We start from the raw sequence: 16,792 nt of genomic DNA, 5'->3' as shown, positions 1-16,792 counted from the left end.
TTATTATGTTGAGGTACTTTCCTTCTATACCCATTTTATTCAGAGTTTTTTATCATAAATGGATGCTGTATCTTGTCAAATGCTTTATCTGCATCTATTGAGATGATCATGTGATTTTTATTCTTCATTTTATTAATGTGGTGTATCACATTGATTGATTTGTGAATGTTGAGCCATCCCTGCATCTTTGGAATAAATCCCATCTGATCATGGTGTATAATCTTTTTAATGTATTGTTGTATGAGATTTGCTAGTATTTTTGTTGAGAATTTTTGCATCAACATTCATTAGTGATATTGGCCTGTAATTTTCTTTTTTGTGTTGTCCTTCTCTGGTTGTGGTCTGGGTAATATTGGCTTCATACCATGAGTTAGGGTTCTTCCCAACCTCTTCAATTTTTTGGAAGAGTTTGAGAAGGATAGGTATTAAGTCTTCTTTGAATCTTTGGTACAATTCACCAGGGAAGCAGTCTGGTCTTGGACTTTTATTTTTTGGGAGGTTTTTGATTACTGTTTTGATCTCCTTACTGGTGATGGGTCTGTTCAATCTCTCTGTTACTTCTTGATTCAGTTTTTGAAGGTTGTATGAGTCTATGAATTTATCCACTTCTTCTAGATTGTCCAATCAGTTTGCATGTAGCTTTTCATAGATTCTCTTATAATCTTTTGTATTTCTGAGGTGTTCATTGTAATTTCTCCTCTTTCATTTCTGATTTTACTTATTTGAGCCTTGTCTCTTTTTGTCTTCGTGAGTCTACCTAAAGGTTTGTCAGTTTTCTTTGTCTTTTCAAAGAACAATCTCATGTTTTTTTTAATTTTTTCTATTTTTTATTCTCTATTTCATTTGTTTCTGCTCTGCTTTTTATTATTTCCCTTCTTCTACTGATTTTGGGGTTTCTTTGTTCTTCTTTTTCCAGTTCTTTTTGGTAAACTGTTAGATAGTTTATTTGGGATTTTTCATGTTTGTTGAGATAGGCCTGTATTGCTATAAACTTCCCTTTTAGAACCGCTTTTTCTGTATCCCAGAAATTCTGGCATGTCATATTTTCATGTTCATTTGTCTCCAGTTATATTTTTATTTCTTCTTTGATTTCCTTGTTGCCCCAATCTTTGTTCAGTAGCATTTTGTTTAATCTCCACATATTTGCGGCTTTTCTGATTTTCTTCCTATAGTTGATTTTTAGTTTCATACCATTGTGATCAGAAAAGATGCTTGGGATTATTTCAATCTTACTTATACTTATGGAGAGTTGTTTTATGGCCTAATATGTGATCAATCCTGGAGAATTTTCCATGTGCATTTGATAAGAATGTGTATTCTTCGGTTTTTGGATGGAATGTTCTGTATATATCTACTAGATCCATCTGTTCTAGTGTGTCATTTAAGGCCAATATTTCCTAATTGATCTTCTGCATCAATGATCTATCCATAAGTGTAAGTGGAGTGGTATAGTCCCCTACTAATATTTTGTTACTGTCTGTTTCTCCTTTTATGTCTGTTAGTAATTGCTTTATATATTTAGGTGCTCCTATGTTGGATGCATAGAAGTTTACAAGTATTAAATCCTCTTGTTGGATTGTTCCCTTCATCATTAAGTAGTTCCCTTCTTTGTCTCTTGTTACAGTTTTTGTTTTAAGGTTTATTTCATCTGATATGTATTGCTACCCAAGCTTTCTTTTCATTGCTATTTGCATGGAGTATCTTTTTCCATCCCTTCACTTTCAGTTTGTGAGTGTCTTTAGGTCTGAAGTGTGTCTCTACTATGCAGCATATATATGTGTCTTGTTTTTTTATCTGGTCAGCCACCGTATGCTTTTTAATTGGAGAATTTAGTCCATTGAAGTTTAAAGTAGCTATTGATAAGTATGTACTTACTACCATTTTTTAACTTTGTTTTTTTCTCAGTGTTTCAGTAGTCTTTCTCTGTTCCTTTCTTCTTCTCTTGCTCTCTTCCCTTGTGGTTTGATGGCTTTCTTTAGTATTATGTTTGGGTTCCTTTCTCTTAGTTTTCTGTGTATTTATTTTAGGTTTCTGGTTTGTGATTACCATGGGGTTCATATCCCGTAGCCTACGTATATAGAAATGTATATTGTTTATGTTCTCTTTAGTTTGACCTCTATCTGAAAGTTCTACTCTTTATCTCCCCTCCTCCCACATTTTATATTTTTGATATCATATCTAACCTCTTTTTTGTGCATTTGTATCCATTACCCTCTTATCATAGAAATAGATAATTTTTGCTATTTGTGGTCTTCTCTTTTCCCCTTAGATATGTCCCTTTAGCATTTCTTGTAGTACTGGCTTCTTGGTGAGAAACTCCTTTAATTTTTGCTTGTCTGGGAAACTTTTTATCTCTCCTTCCATTTTGAATGATAACCATGCCAGGTAGAGTATTCTTGGCTGTATGTTTTTTCCTTTAGCACTTTAAATATATCATGCCACTCTCTTCTAGCCTATAAGGTTTCTGCTGAGGTGTCAGCTGATAGCCTTAGGGGTTTCCTTTTTATGTAACTTGTCTTTCTCCTATGGCTTTTAGGATTCTCTCTTTATCTTTAATTCCTGACATTTTAATTATGATATGTTTTGGTGTGGGCCTCTTTGAGTTTACCTTGTTTGGTGCTCTCTGTACTTTTTGTACCTGGATGTCTGTTTCCTTCCTTAGGTTAGGGAAGTATTCAGCTATTATTACATCAAATAGATTCTCTGCCCCTTTGTCTCGCTCTTCTCCTTCTGGGACACCTATAACACGGATGTTAGTGTGCTTGATGTTGTCCCAGAGGTCCCTTAGACTGTCCTCACTCTTTTTAATTCTTTTTTCTTTTATCTGTTCAGCTTGGGTGATTTATTCTAGTCTTTTGTCCACCTCAGAGATCTGTTCTTCTGTATCCTCTACTCTGCTTTTGAGACCCTCTAGTGAATTTCTCATTTCCAGTATTGTATTCTTCATTTCTGATTGGTTCTTTTTTATATCTTCCATTTCTTTTTGACATTCTCACTGAGTTCATCCATTCTTCTCCCAAGATCAGTGAGCATCCTTAACACTCTTTGTTTGAACTCTCTGTTGGACAGGTTGCTCATTTCTGTTTCACTTAGTTCGTTTTCTGGCGTTTTGTCCTGTTTCCTTACTTGGAGCATATTCCTTTGCTTCCTCACTTTAGCTCTTTCCTGTGCTTGTGTCTATGTATTAGGTAGGTCAGCCATGTCTCCTGATCTTGGATAGGTGACCTTATATAAGTGATACCTTATGAGGCCCAGCAGTGTGCTTCCCTCTTGTCACTAGTACTGAATGCTCCAGGAGTGACCCCTGTGTGGGCTATGTGTGTACTTTTGTTGTGGCGTGGTTGGTCTTCCCGTAGGTGTGCAGGGAGGCTGAGCTGTCCCCCTGGCCAGCTGTTATAATGCTCAGCTGCTTGTAATTGTTGTGGGCCTTTCAGTCTCTTTATTGGGTGTGGGGAGCTCAAGCATAGTTACATGCAAGATCTAATAGCACATTTGTGTTGCAGTATTTCTATTAAGTGAGTAGGCCCCCAGTGTGCCTGGTTGTTAGGCTCAGGGGCTTATAATTGTTATAAGCCTCCGACCTTTAAGTCTCTTGTCAGATCTCTGAGGATTGCAGCTGTGTTGGGCTGGCCTTAGGCACAGGAGCACCCAATTATTTCAGGCTTTGTAAGGGTGGGCCAATCCCCCATGTAGCTCTTTGAGAAGCACAAGTCTTCTGCAGCTGACAAGCCCCGCCACCCATAGGTCCACACACACAGTCAACACAGTCCTGCCTCATGCGCATGCCCCAACCTCCTGAAGTGGACCCAGTCTCTCCAAGGCAGGATCCCCACACACTCCACCAATGCCCCACACTCTTTACCCACTCCTTGCACATGCCTTACCCCACAGATGTGGGCCCACTTGCCAGGCTGCAGAGAATCCAGCAGTTCACTTAGCAGGCCCACCAGTTGCCTGAGGGCTTCTTGTTGTGTTGGGCCAGTCCCTTGTGTAGGCCACCTGCCCTGGCCAAGCTGGATTAAATCGATGCTCTAGTGGGTGGGGCCAACCCTGGACTAGCAGGCCACAGGGAGAAGTCCAACCGTGTCTGCCGGCGTCTATGTCAGCATGCCAAGACCAGGTCACAACAATGGCTATGGACAATGTCTCAGTCCCTGTAGAGGTCTCACCTCTCACCGAGATGCACTCAGAGCCTATCAGTTGAGTCTCTTTTCACCAAAGGACTGTGCACCTTTCTTTCTGGTGATTTTAGGTTTCTTTCTGAAACGGGTGAATTTGTGCATGGGCCCTTTAAGAGCCAGATTTAATTTCTTTGGGAACTAGCTTTTCTGGGGGTTTTCCCCAATGTTGTTAGTAGCAAGGAAAGTCAGATATTATGCCACTCATGTTGGTTGTGCTTGGTCCAAAAATGCCTATAGTGGGAGCACTCCCCAGATAAGGTCCCCCACTCTTCCAGGGAAGCTGCGTATCTTTGGGTTGCTCCCGGGTGGCTGTGAAGTGTTGTGGCTTGTGAAGGTGGTGTGTTTTCTCTCCAGAAGGGAATTTCTGCCTCTTCCACCTCAATTAGGATTGTCGTTAGTTGCAGGAGTTCCTCTTATCCAGTTTTCAGTTCTCTCTCCAGGGTAATTTTTCCAAGAGTAGTTGTAAATTGGCTGTGTCCATGGGAGGAGGTGAGTTCAGAGTCTGCCTACGCCACCATATTGACTTCTCCTGTCTCTCCAGAATGTTTTTTTTTATAATTTGTATCTCTTTGTTGAACTTCTCATTTTGTTCATGCATGATTTTCCTGAGTTCATTGATTTGTATATCTGTGTTCTCTTTCTTGCTTAGCTTCCTTAAAATAATTATTTTGAATTCTTTTTCAAGTAACATGCAGATCTCCATTTCTTTGGGATTGGTTGCTAGAAAATTATTGTTCCTTTGATGGTGTCATGTTTCCTTGATTTTTTGTGTTTCTGATGGATTTTTATTAATTTCTGCACGTTTGAGAGAGCAGTCACCTCTTTCAGCCTTTTCAGATGGGCTTTGGTGGAGAAAGACTTTCACCTGAAGATGGCTGCAAAGGCTCCAGCTGGGTGGGGTGCAGCATCTCTTATTCCTGGGAAGGTACAGTGGTGTAGTCTTCATCTAGCTCTGTCAGCTGAGGTAAATATTAGCAAAGACTTTGGGGGTCTTCTGTGGCCAAGGCAGGAGGTCCTGTTGATGGTAGTGGCAGCTAGGGTTATTGGGGTCCTTGAAGTTGAAGGCTGCTGGCGTCCTCCTGCTCAATTTTTTTCTTATGAGAGAATGTTCTATCCAAGGGGATTCCTCTTGGCACAAGGTCTGGTGTGCTGGCCCTCAGAGCTACAGCAAAGTTGAGGTCCTGGGATTTGGCACACACAAAATTACCACAGTTCCTGGGTTCTGGAGCACAGGTACACTTGTTGTGACAGTGTTGCTTCTTTCTGAGGTGTGGCATGTGCAGATGTCCCATGGAACTGGGGTCTGGGTCTCTGGTGCTTGCCACATTGACTCAGGCTTGGGAGGACACAGCAGTGGCACTGGCTCTGGGATGACATGGTGCTTAAGCAGTGGCTTGGGCTCAGGGACCAGAGTGAAGTATTAGATAGCCTGGAGATGGTGTGTTAAAGTTTCAACTCTGGCCCCAAGGGGTAGTCTCATAACAGCAGCAGCATGTCCCTGGTGATGATCCATTAAAGCCACATGTCAGGACACAAGGTGGGATGCAGAGCAGTGGCAGAGCAGGTCTGGTAATTGTGGGTCAAAATTCAACCTGGGACCTGGGGGCGGGGATCAGAAAAGCAGTAGCTGGGCCCCAGGAATAACAGATCAAAGCCATGACCTGGGACCCAGGGTTGGGTCTCAGAGCAACAGTGGTATGTCCCAGTAATGTCAAGTCAAAGTGGGACTTGCGACCTGGGGGGCGGGCACAAAGCAGCAGCAGCACAACTAAGTAATTGCTGATCAAAGCCACAACTTGGGATCTGGGAGTGGGTCTCAGAGCAGGGGCAGCTTCAGTCCCATAGATGGTAAGGTGCTGTGGTGTCCTCATCTTGGGGAGTGGGGCACAGCAGCAACTGGGGCTCTTGGGGGCAGGTCTCACTGCAGTGACAGCTCCAGCCCCTGGGAAGAGACACAGTGACAGGGATTCTGGGTAGCTCGATCAGCTGGGATTAGTGTTGGTGAAGATGGTGGGAGTCCTCAGTAGAAAGGCTGCAAACATCCACAGTAGGGAGGCTTGGTGGAGTAAAATTCCTTTGAGGGAATTCCTCCTTGCACTGAGCTGCTCTGGACTCGGGGATAGGGTGACATAGATACAATGCTTCCTACACTTTTCTGTGTAGCCATCCTTGGTTTTTGAGCTCTGCAGGGTTTCTGTTGCTCCTTCATTGTATTCCACAGCTTTCACAGGCTATTTTCATTGCTTTACAGTTGTGTATTTATTGTTTTTTGTTTTTGTTTTGAGGGGAAGATGAGCACTGGGACCTCCTAGCTCTCCATCTTGCTGACATCACCTTGCCAAAAGTTTTTGAATGTTGTGTTTTTGTTATGTTTGTTTATTTATTTTCTAACTTCCATTTTCATTTCCTCTTTGACCCAATGGTTGTTCAAGAGTGTGTTGTTTAATTTTCATTTATTTGTGAATATTTCTCTTTTTGTTTTGTTATTGATTCTAATTTTATTCCATTATGGTTGGAAAAGACACTTTAAGTGATTTCAATCTTAAATTTGTTAAGACTTGTTTTGTGACCTAACATATAAAATATTATGGAGAATGTTCCCTTGTGTGCTTTAGAAGAATGTGTATTCTGCTGCCGTTTGTTGGAAAATTCTGTATGTGTCTGTTAGGTCCATTTTTTCTATAGTGTTGTTCAAGTCCATTGTTTATTGATATTTTTGTTTGGATGATCTATCCATTATTGAAAAAGGAGTATTAAAGTCTCCTACTATTATTGCATTGCTGTCTATTCTCCCTTCAGATCTGTCAATGTTTGCTTTATATATTTAGGTGCTCTGATATTGTGTGCATATATATTTATAATTGTTATATCTTCCTGGTGAGTTGACCCTATTATCATTATGCAATGACCTTCTTTGTCTCTTGTGACAGTTTTTGACTTAAAGTCTACTTTGTCTGATATAAGTCTGGCCACCCCTGCTCTCTTTTGGTTTCCATTTGCATAGAATTTCTTTTTCCATCTCTTCACTTTCAAGCTATGTGTGTCCTTAAATATAAAGTGAGTCTTTTGTAGATATTATGTAGTTGGAATTTTTCTCTCATGGGATAACTCACAGGTTGAGAGGCTCTCTCTCAGCACTGTGCTATGCCAGCTTGGAAGAGTGGTGATGTAGGTAAAGTGAAGCTTCTCTTCTTACTCTTTTAATGTGTCTTTTCTCATTTCTGTGCTCCACTGGGATGCCATAACCTCTCACCTGGATTCCAGAGCTTTCATGAAGATTTTTTCATCTGTGAATGGTTGTTATGTCAGTAACTTTTGGGGAGTGATGAGATTTGGAACCCCCTATACCACCTTGCTGACATGACTCCCTGAATAGTTCCAATAATATATTATTGGATTCAATTTGCTAATATTCTGTTGAGGATTTCTGCATCTATGTTCAAGAGAGCTATTGGTCTGTAGTTTTCTTTTCTTGTAATTTCTTTGTCTGGTTTTGTTATTAGAGTAATGCTGACCTCATAGAATAAGTTAGGAAATATTTCCTCTGCTTCTATTTTCTTGTAGAAATTGTAGAGAATTGGGATAATTTCTCCCTTAAATGTTTGATAGAATTCATCAGTGAATCCGTTTGGGACTGATGCTTTCTGTTTTGGAATATTGTTAACTCTTGATTCAATTTCTTTAATAGATATATGCCTATTCAGATTGTTTGTTTTTCTCTTGTGTGACTTTTGGCAGATTATGTCTTTCAAGGAATTGGTCCTTTTCATCTAGGTTATCAAATTTGTGGGCACAGAGTTATTCTTAGTATTCCTTTGTTGTCCTTTTAATGCTCATTGGATCTGTAGTGATGCCCCCTCTTTCATTTCTAGTATGAGTAATTTGTGTCTTCTCTCCTTTTTTTCTTAATTAGCCTGACTAGATGCTAATTGATTTTATTGATCTTTGCAAAGAGCCAGCTTTTTGGTTTAGTTGATTTCTCTATTGATTTCCTTTTTTAGTTTCATTGATTTCTGCTCAAATTTTATTATTTCTTTTTTCCAACTTATATTGGATTTAATATGCTCCTTTTTTCTAGTTTTCTAAGGGGGAAGCTTAGATTATTGATTTCATATATTTTTCTTTTCTAATATATGTATTCAATGCTAAAAATTCCTTCTAAGTATTGATTTAACTGCATTCCACAAATTTTAGTAAGTTGTATTTTCATTTTTTAAAATATTTTGTTTATTGCAGTAACGTTGCTTTATAACAGTGTATAAATTTCAGGTGTACATCATTATACTTCTATTTATTCATAGATTACATCATGTTCACCACCCAAATACTAATTACAACCCATCATCACACACATGTGCCAAATTATCCCTTTAGCCCTGCTTCCTCCCCCCTTCCCCTCTGGTAACCACCAATCCAATCTATGTCTCTATGTGTTTGTTTGTTGTTGTTATTATCTACTACTTAATGAGGGAGATCATATGGTATTTGACCTTCTCCCTCTGACTTATTTCACTTTGCATAATACCCTCAATGTCCCCATCCATGTTGTCACAAATGGTTGGATTTCATCATTTCTTATGGCTGAGTAGTATTCCATTGTGTATATATACCAAATCTTCGTTATCCATTCGTCCCTTGCTGGGCACTTAGGTTGCTTCCAAGTCTTGGCTATTGTGAATAACGCTGCAGTGAACACAAGGGTGCATGTATCTTTATGCATTTGGTGTTTTCAAGTTCTTTGGATAAATACCCAGCAGTGGAATAGCTAGATCATATGGTAGTTCTATCCTTAATTTTTTGAGGAATCTCCATACTGTTTTCCATAGTGGCTGCACCAGGTTGCACTCCCACCAGCAGTGTATGAGAGTTCCCTTCTCAAGCACCACGTCTGACCGGGCAAGAGAAACAATAGAAAAAATAAACAAATGGGACTACATCAAACTAAAAAGCTTCTGCACAGCAAAGGAAACCATCAACAAAACGAAAAGACAACCTAACAATTGGGAGAAGATATTTGCAAACCATACATCTGATAATGGGTTAATCTCCAATGTATATAAAGAGCTGATGCATCTCAACAACAAAAAAACTAACAACCCAATTAAAAAATGGGAAAAAGACCTGAATAGACATTTCTCCAAATAACATATACAGATGGCCAAAAGGCACATGAAAAGATGTTCAACATCATTAACTATCAGGGAAATGCAAACCAAACTCATTTTAAAAGGCCAGCATTACTCTGATACCAAAGCCAGATAAAGACACTAAAAGAAAAGAAAATCAAAGACCAATATCCTTAGTTAACATAGATTCAAATATTCTCAATAAAATATTAGCAAACCAAATTCAATAGCATATTAAAATGATCATGTATCATGATCAAGTTGGATTTATCCCTGAGGTGCAAGGATTGTTCAACATACACATATCAATAAATGTGATACACCACATTAACAGAATGAATAATAAGAATTATATGATCATCTTAATAAATGCAGAAAAAGCACTTGCCAAAATACAACATCCTTTCATCATAAGAACTCTCAAAAAATAGTGTATAGAAGGTACATATCTCAACACAATAAATGCCACATATGACAAACTCTTCGTTAACATCATACTCAATGGTGAAAGAATGAAAACTTTACCTCTAAGATCAAGAACAAGAAACAGGTGCCCACTCTCACTATGTCTATTCAACATAGTACTGGAAGTCCTAACCAGAGAAATCAGGCGAGAAAAATAAATGAAAGACATCCAAATCAGAAAGAGAGAAGTAAAATTGTCTTTGTTAGCAGATAATATAAACTTTATACAGAAAATCATAATGATTCCACCAAAAAATTGATAGTACTAATCAACAAATTTGGTAGTTGCAGTATAAAAAGTCAACAGGCAGAAATTACTTGTGTTTCTATACACTAACAACAAAATATCTGAAAATGAAATAAAGAAAACAATGCCAATCACAATAGCATCATAAACAATAAAATACCTAGGAATAAATTTACCAAGGATGAAAAGATCTATACACTGAAAACTATAATACATTGTCGAAAGAAATTGAAGACTACTCAAACATATGGAAAGATATCTTGTGTTCATGGACTGGAAGAATTAATATTCTTAAAATTTCCATACTGCCCAAAGCCATCTATAGATTCATTGCAATCCTTATCAAAATTCCAATGTCATTTTTCATGGAAATAGTAAAAACAATTCTATAATTAGCATGGAGCCACAAAATGCCCTGAATAGCCAAAGCAAGCCTGAGAAAGGACAAATCTGGAGGCATTAGACTTTCTGATTTCAAACTATATTATAAAGCTATAGTAATCAAAACAGTATAGTGGTGGCATAAAAATGGGTGCATAGACCAATGAAACTAAATAAATAGGTCGGAAATACACCCTAACAGATATGATCAACTGATATTTGACAAAGGAACCAATAATACTCAATGGGGAAATAATAATCTCTTCACTAAATGTGTTTAAAAGTGAATAACCACATGCAGAAAAAGAAATGAGATTCCTATTTTACCCAATTCACAAAAATTAACTTTAAACAGATTAAAGACTTAAACATAAGACCTGAAAGTGTAAAAATGTTAGAAGAAAACATAGGTAAAAACTTCCTTGACATTGGTCTTGGGAATTATTTCCTGGATGTGACACCAAATGTTCAGGCAACAAAAGCAAAAATAAATAGGTGGGACTACATCAAACTAAAAAGCTACTGTACAGCAAAACAAACAATAAGAAAAGTAAAAAGGCAACCTACAGAATGGGAGAAAATATTTTCAGATCATCTATCTGATAAGGGGTTAATATCTAAAATAGATAAAGAACTCATACAACTCAATAGGCAAAAACCCAGCGAAACCGAATAGATATATCTCCAAAGAAGACATACAAATGGCCAACAGGTACATGAAACAGTGCTCAAAATCACTATTAGTCAGGGAAATGTAAATCAAAACCACAATGAGTTACCACCTCACACCTGTCATAATGGCTATTATCAAAAATATAGGTGATAACAATGTTGACAAGGGTGTGGAGAAAGGGAACTCCTGTGCACTATTGGTGGGAATGTAAATAGGTACTGCCATCATGGGAAACAGTATGGAGGTTATTACAAAAATTAAAAATAAAACTACCATAGGATCCAGCAGTCCACGTTCTGGGTGTATATCTGAAATAAATGAAATCACTATCTCAAAGAGATATCTGCACTCCCATGTTCATTTCATCATTATTTCAGTAGCCAAGATATGGAAACAACCTAAGTGTCTGCAAACAGATACATGAAGAAAATGTAATATTTATATATATATAACATAATATTGAATATATTTATATATAATTTATATTTAAAATTATATTAAAATAAATATATATAATGAAATATATAAAGTATATAAGAATATCACTCAGCTATGATGAAAGGAAAACTCTAACATTTGCAACAATTTGGATGAACCTTGAGGGTATTATGCTAGGTGAAATGTTCTGTTCATTTCCTCTGCCCATTTTTTGATCGTGTTGTTTGTTTTTTTGTTGTTCAGTTGTATGAGTTCTTTACTAATCATGGAGATTAACCTCTTGTCAGATATGTGTTTTGCAAATATTTTCTCCCAGCTGGTGGGTTGTCTGTTCATCTTGATTCTGGTTTCATTTGTCTTATAGAAGCTCTTTAATCTGATAAAGTCCCACTTGTTTATTTTTTTTTTTAGTTTCCCTAGTCTGGGTAGGCATGTCATCCGAAAAGATTCCTTTATGACCAATGTCAAATAGTGTGCTGCCTATATTTTCTTCTATGAGTTTTATAGTTTCAGGACTCACCTTCAAGTCTTTGATCCATTTTGAGTTAATTGTTGTGAATGGCGATAGCAGATGGTCCACTTTCATTCTTTTGCATGTGACTCTCCAGTATCCCCAATACCATTTATTGAAGAGACTTTCCTTTCTCCATTGTATGTTCTTAGCACCTTTGTCGAAAATCAGCTGTCCATATATGTGCGGTTTCATTTCTGGGCTTTCAATTCTGTTCCATTGATCTGTGTGTCTGTTTTTGTACCAGTACCATGATGTTTTGATTACTATTGCTTTGTAGTACGTTTTGAAGTCAGGGATTGTGATGCCTCCTGCTTTGTTCTTTTTTCTCAGGAGTTCTTTAGCTATTCGGGGTCTTTTGTTGCCCCATATAAATTTTAGTATTCTTTTTTCTATTTCCCTGAAGAATGTCATTGGGATTCTGATTGAGATTGCATTGAATCTGTAGATTGCTTTAGGTAATATAGACATTTTAACTATGTTTATTCTTCCAATCCATGTGCATGGGATATCTTTCCATTTCTTTATGTCATCATGGATTTCTTTCAATAATGTCTTGTAGCTCTCATTGTATAGGTCCTTCACCTCCTTGGTAAGATTTATTCCTAGGTATTTTATTCTTTTTGATGCAATTGTAAATGGTTTTATCTTTTTGAGCTCTCTTTCTGTTAGTTCATTATTAGCATACAGAAATGCAACTGATTTTTGTAGATTGATTTTGTACCCTGCAACTTTGCTGTAGTTGTTGATTGTTTCTAATAGTTTTCTAAGGGATTCTTTAGGGTTTTCTATATATACAATCATGTCATCTGCAAACAGTGAGAGTTTCACTTCATCATTACCTATTTGGATTCCTTTTATTCCTTTTTCTTGCCTAATTGCTTTGGCCAAAACCTCCAGTACTATGTTGAACAGGAGTGGTGAGAGTGGGCAGCCCTGCCTCGTTCCTGTTCTCAGAGGAATGGCTTTCAGTCTTTCCCCTTTGAGTATGATGTTGGCTGTGGTTTTGTCATATTTGGCCTTTATTATGTTGAGGTACTTTACTTCTGTTCCCATTTTATTGAGAGTTTTTATCATAAATGGATGTTGTATCTTGTCAAATGCCTTCTCTGCGTCTGAGATGATCATGTGGTTTTTATTCTTTGTTTTGTTGATGTGATGTATCACGTTGATTGATTTGTGGATGTTGAACCATCCCTGCGTCACTGGTATAAATCCCACTTGATCATGGTGTATGATTTTTTTAATGTATTGTTGTATTCGGTTTGCCAATATTTTGTTGAGGATTTTTGCATCTATGTTCATCAGCGATATTGGCCTGTAATTTTCTTTCTTTGTATTGTCTTTGTCTGGCTTTGGTATCAAGGAGATGTTGGCCTCATAGAATGATTTACGAAGTGTTCCACCTTCCTCTATTTTTTGCAATAGTTTGAGAAGGATGGGTATTAAATTTTCCTTGAATGTTTGGTAAACTTCACCGGAGAAGCCATCTGGTCCTGGACTTGTATTTTTTGGGAGGTTTTTGATTACTATTTCAATCTCTTTACTTGTGATTGGTCTATTCAGATTCTCCATTTCTTCTTGGTTCAATTTTGGGAGGTTGTATAAGTTTAAGAATTTATCCATTTCTTCTAGATTGTCCAATTTGTTTGTGTATAATTTCTCATAGTATTCTCATATAATCCTCTGTATTTCCGTGGTATCCATTGTAATTACTCCTCTTTCATTTCTAATTTTATTTACTTGAGCCTTTTCTCTTTTTTTCTTAGTAAGCCTGGCTAAGTTTGTCGATTTTGTTTATCTTCGTGAAGAACCCACTCTTTGTTTCATTAATCCTTTCTACTGTTTTTTTTGGTCTCAATTTCATTTATTTCTGCTCTGATTTTTATTATTTCTCTCCTTCTGCTGGCTTTGGCCTTTGTTCTTCTTTTTCTAGTTTTGTTAGGTGTAGTTTAAGGTTGCCTATTTGGGCTTTTTCTTCTTTGTTAAGGTGGGCTTGTATCACTATGAGTTTCCCTCTCAGGACCACTTTTGCTGCATCCCATATGGTTTGATATGGCATATTATCATTTTCGTTTGTTTCCAGATAGTTTTTGATTTCTCCTTTAATTTCATCAATGATCCATTGGTTGTTCAGTAGCATGTTGTTTAATCTCCACATTTTTGTCACTTTCCCAGTTTTTTTTCATGGTTCATTTCCAGTTTCATAGCATTATGGTCTGAAAAGATGCTTGTTATGATTTCAATCTTCTTAAATTTATTGAGGTTTGCTTTGTTTCCCAACATATAGTCTATCCTAGAGAATGTTCCATGCGTGCTTGAGAAGAATGTGTAGTCAGCTGTTTTTGGATGGAGTGCTCTCTATATGTCTACTAGGTCCATCTCGTCCAGTTGTTCATTTAAGTCTACCATTTCTTTATTGACTTTTTGTCTGGATGATCTATCCATTGATGTAAGTGGGGTGTTAAGATCCCCTACTATTATTGTGTTGTTGTTGATGTCTCCTTTTAGGTTTGTTAATGGTTGCTTTATGTACGTTGGTGCTCCTATGTTGGGTGCATATATATTTATAATGATGTGTCTTCTTGGTGGATTGTCCCTTTTATCATTATATATTTCCCTTCTTTGTCTTTCTTAACCTGTTTTATCTTGAAGTCTACTTTGTCTGATATGAGTATGGCAACACCTGATTTCTTTTGTTTGCCATTAGCTTGGAGTATTGTCTTCCATCCTTTCACTCTGAGCCTGTGCTTGTCTTTAGTGCTAAGATGTGTTTCCTGAAGGCAGCATATTGTTGGGTCTTGCTTTTTAATCCATCCTGCCACTCTGTATCTTTTGATTGGAGAGTTCAATCCATTTACATTTAGGGTAATTATTGATATATGAGGGCTTAATGTTGCTGTTTTGTCACTTATTTTCTGGTTCTTTTGCGTTTCCTTTGTTTCTTGTCCCATTTGTTTCAGACTGCCAATTCAGTTTGGTTGTTCTGTCTTATCACTCTTCTAGTTTTCTCTTTGTTTATTGTATGTGGTTTTGTTCTGATTATTTGTTTAGTGGTTACCTTGAGGTTTGGGTGAAAACTCTTGTGTATGAGATAGTCCATTATCTGATGGCCTCCTACCTTCTTATACAAAGTCAATTCAATCACTTTCCTCTTCCACTTCCAAGTCATTCTTGTTATACCTTATTCTATCTTGTGTTGTGGCTGTGTGTTTACAGTGATGAGGTTAAATTTATTTTTGGTGAGTTCCTTCCTTTGATCTTTGATTTTAGTATTTAAGTGGTTGCTAACCTATTCTGGTAAAATTTACTATTTTTCTGAGTTTATCTACCTATTTTTCTCATTGCTCCAAGCTTTGTATTTCCTTTCTCTTCTTTTTTTCAGGCCTGAGGGCCTTCTTGACTATTTCTTGTAGTGGGGATCTCGTGGCCATGAACTCCCTTAGCTTTTGTTTATCTGGGAGAGTTACTATTTCTCCATCATATTTGAAGGATATTTTTGCTGGATAGAGTATTCTTGGCTGAAAGTTTTTGTCTTTCAGTATTTTGAATATATCATTCCAGTCCCCCCTAGCCTATAAAGTTTCTGTTGAGAAATCCGCTGAGAGCCTGATGGGAGTTCCTTTGTACGTTATTTTTTGTTTTTGTCTAGCTGCCCTTAATATTGTTTCTTTGTCATTGACTCTGACTAGCCTTACCACTAGGTGTTGTGGAGAGGGCCTTTGTCTGTTAATATATTTAGGTGACCTGTTGGCTTCACTTACTGGTATTTCCCGCTCCTTCCCCAGATTTGGGAAATTCTCAGCTATTATTTCCTTGAATAGGCTCTCTGTTCCTCTTTCCCTCTCTTCTCCCTGAGGAATACCTATAATTCTTATGTTACATTTTCTAATAGAATCAGATATTTCTCGAAGTATTTCTTCATTTCTTTTTACTCTTAGTTCTCTCTCCTCTTCCCTCTGGAGCATATCTATATTCCTATCCTCTAAAGTGCTAATTCTTTCATCCATATTGTCAGCTCTGTTCTTTAAAGATCCAGATTCTCCTTTATCTCCTCCATTGTGTTCTTCATTTCCATCAGCATTGATTGGTTTTTCTTTATGGTTTCAATCTCTTTTGTGAAGAAACTCCTAATCTCATTGAATTGTTTGTCTGTGTTGTCTCGTATTTCATTGAGTGTTTTTATGATAGCTATTTTGAATTCTCTGTCATTTAGATTATGGATTTCTGTGTCTTTGGGGTTGATTTCTGGGTGCTTGTGATTTTGCTTCTGGTCTGTTGATTTCATATACCTTTGCATTGTGGTTCCTGTGTTGGTTTTGTTTTTCCTCATCCTGGAAATCTCTGGTTGCAATTTCCACCCGCCACCAATGTCTGGTGGTAAAGGGCTGTGTAGTCTAAGCCCCCTGTGCTCTGCCGTGGTTTTTCTGCTGCAATCCGCAGTTTCCCCCCCCCCGCTGCGATCCATGGGTCAGTTCGCTTGATCTGGTCTGCCACGGATCGGTTGGTCTGGTCTTCCGTGGATCGCTTGGTCTGGTCTGGTGGGTTGAGCTGTAGGGTCTGGTTTGCGGGGAGGGGGGCCTCTCTCTTTTCCTTCTGGGTCCCTGACGTGGGGCACTTCTCATTCGCCCCTCTTTATCCGCTCTCTGGGTTGCTCAGATGTTGATGGTAGCCCTGTGGCTCTTCTGAGTCCTCTGTGCGGGAGTTTCCCACTGGCTGAGAGAGCCCGAAGAGCCATGGTTTCCCTGCCTTAGCCCGCCCCTCCCCCCT

The sequence above is a fragment of the Ceratotherium simum genome, chromosome X (assembly GCF_057802395.1).
Source record: "Ceratotherium simum simum isolate JZ-2026a chromosome X, ASM5780239v1, whole genome shotgun sequence".
In the NCBI taxonomy this organism is placed as follows: Eukaryota; Metazoa; Chordata; class Mammalia; order Perissodactyla; family Rhinocerotidae; genus Ceratotherium; species Ceratotherium simum.
This window is presented reverse-complemented; position numbering follows the sequence as displayed.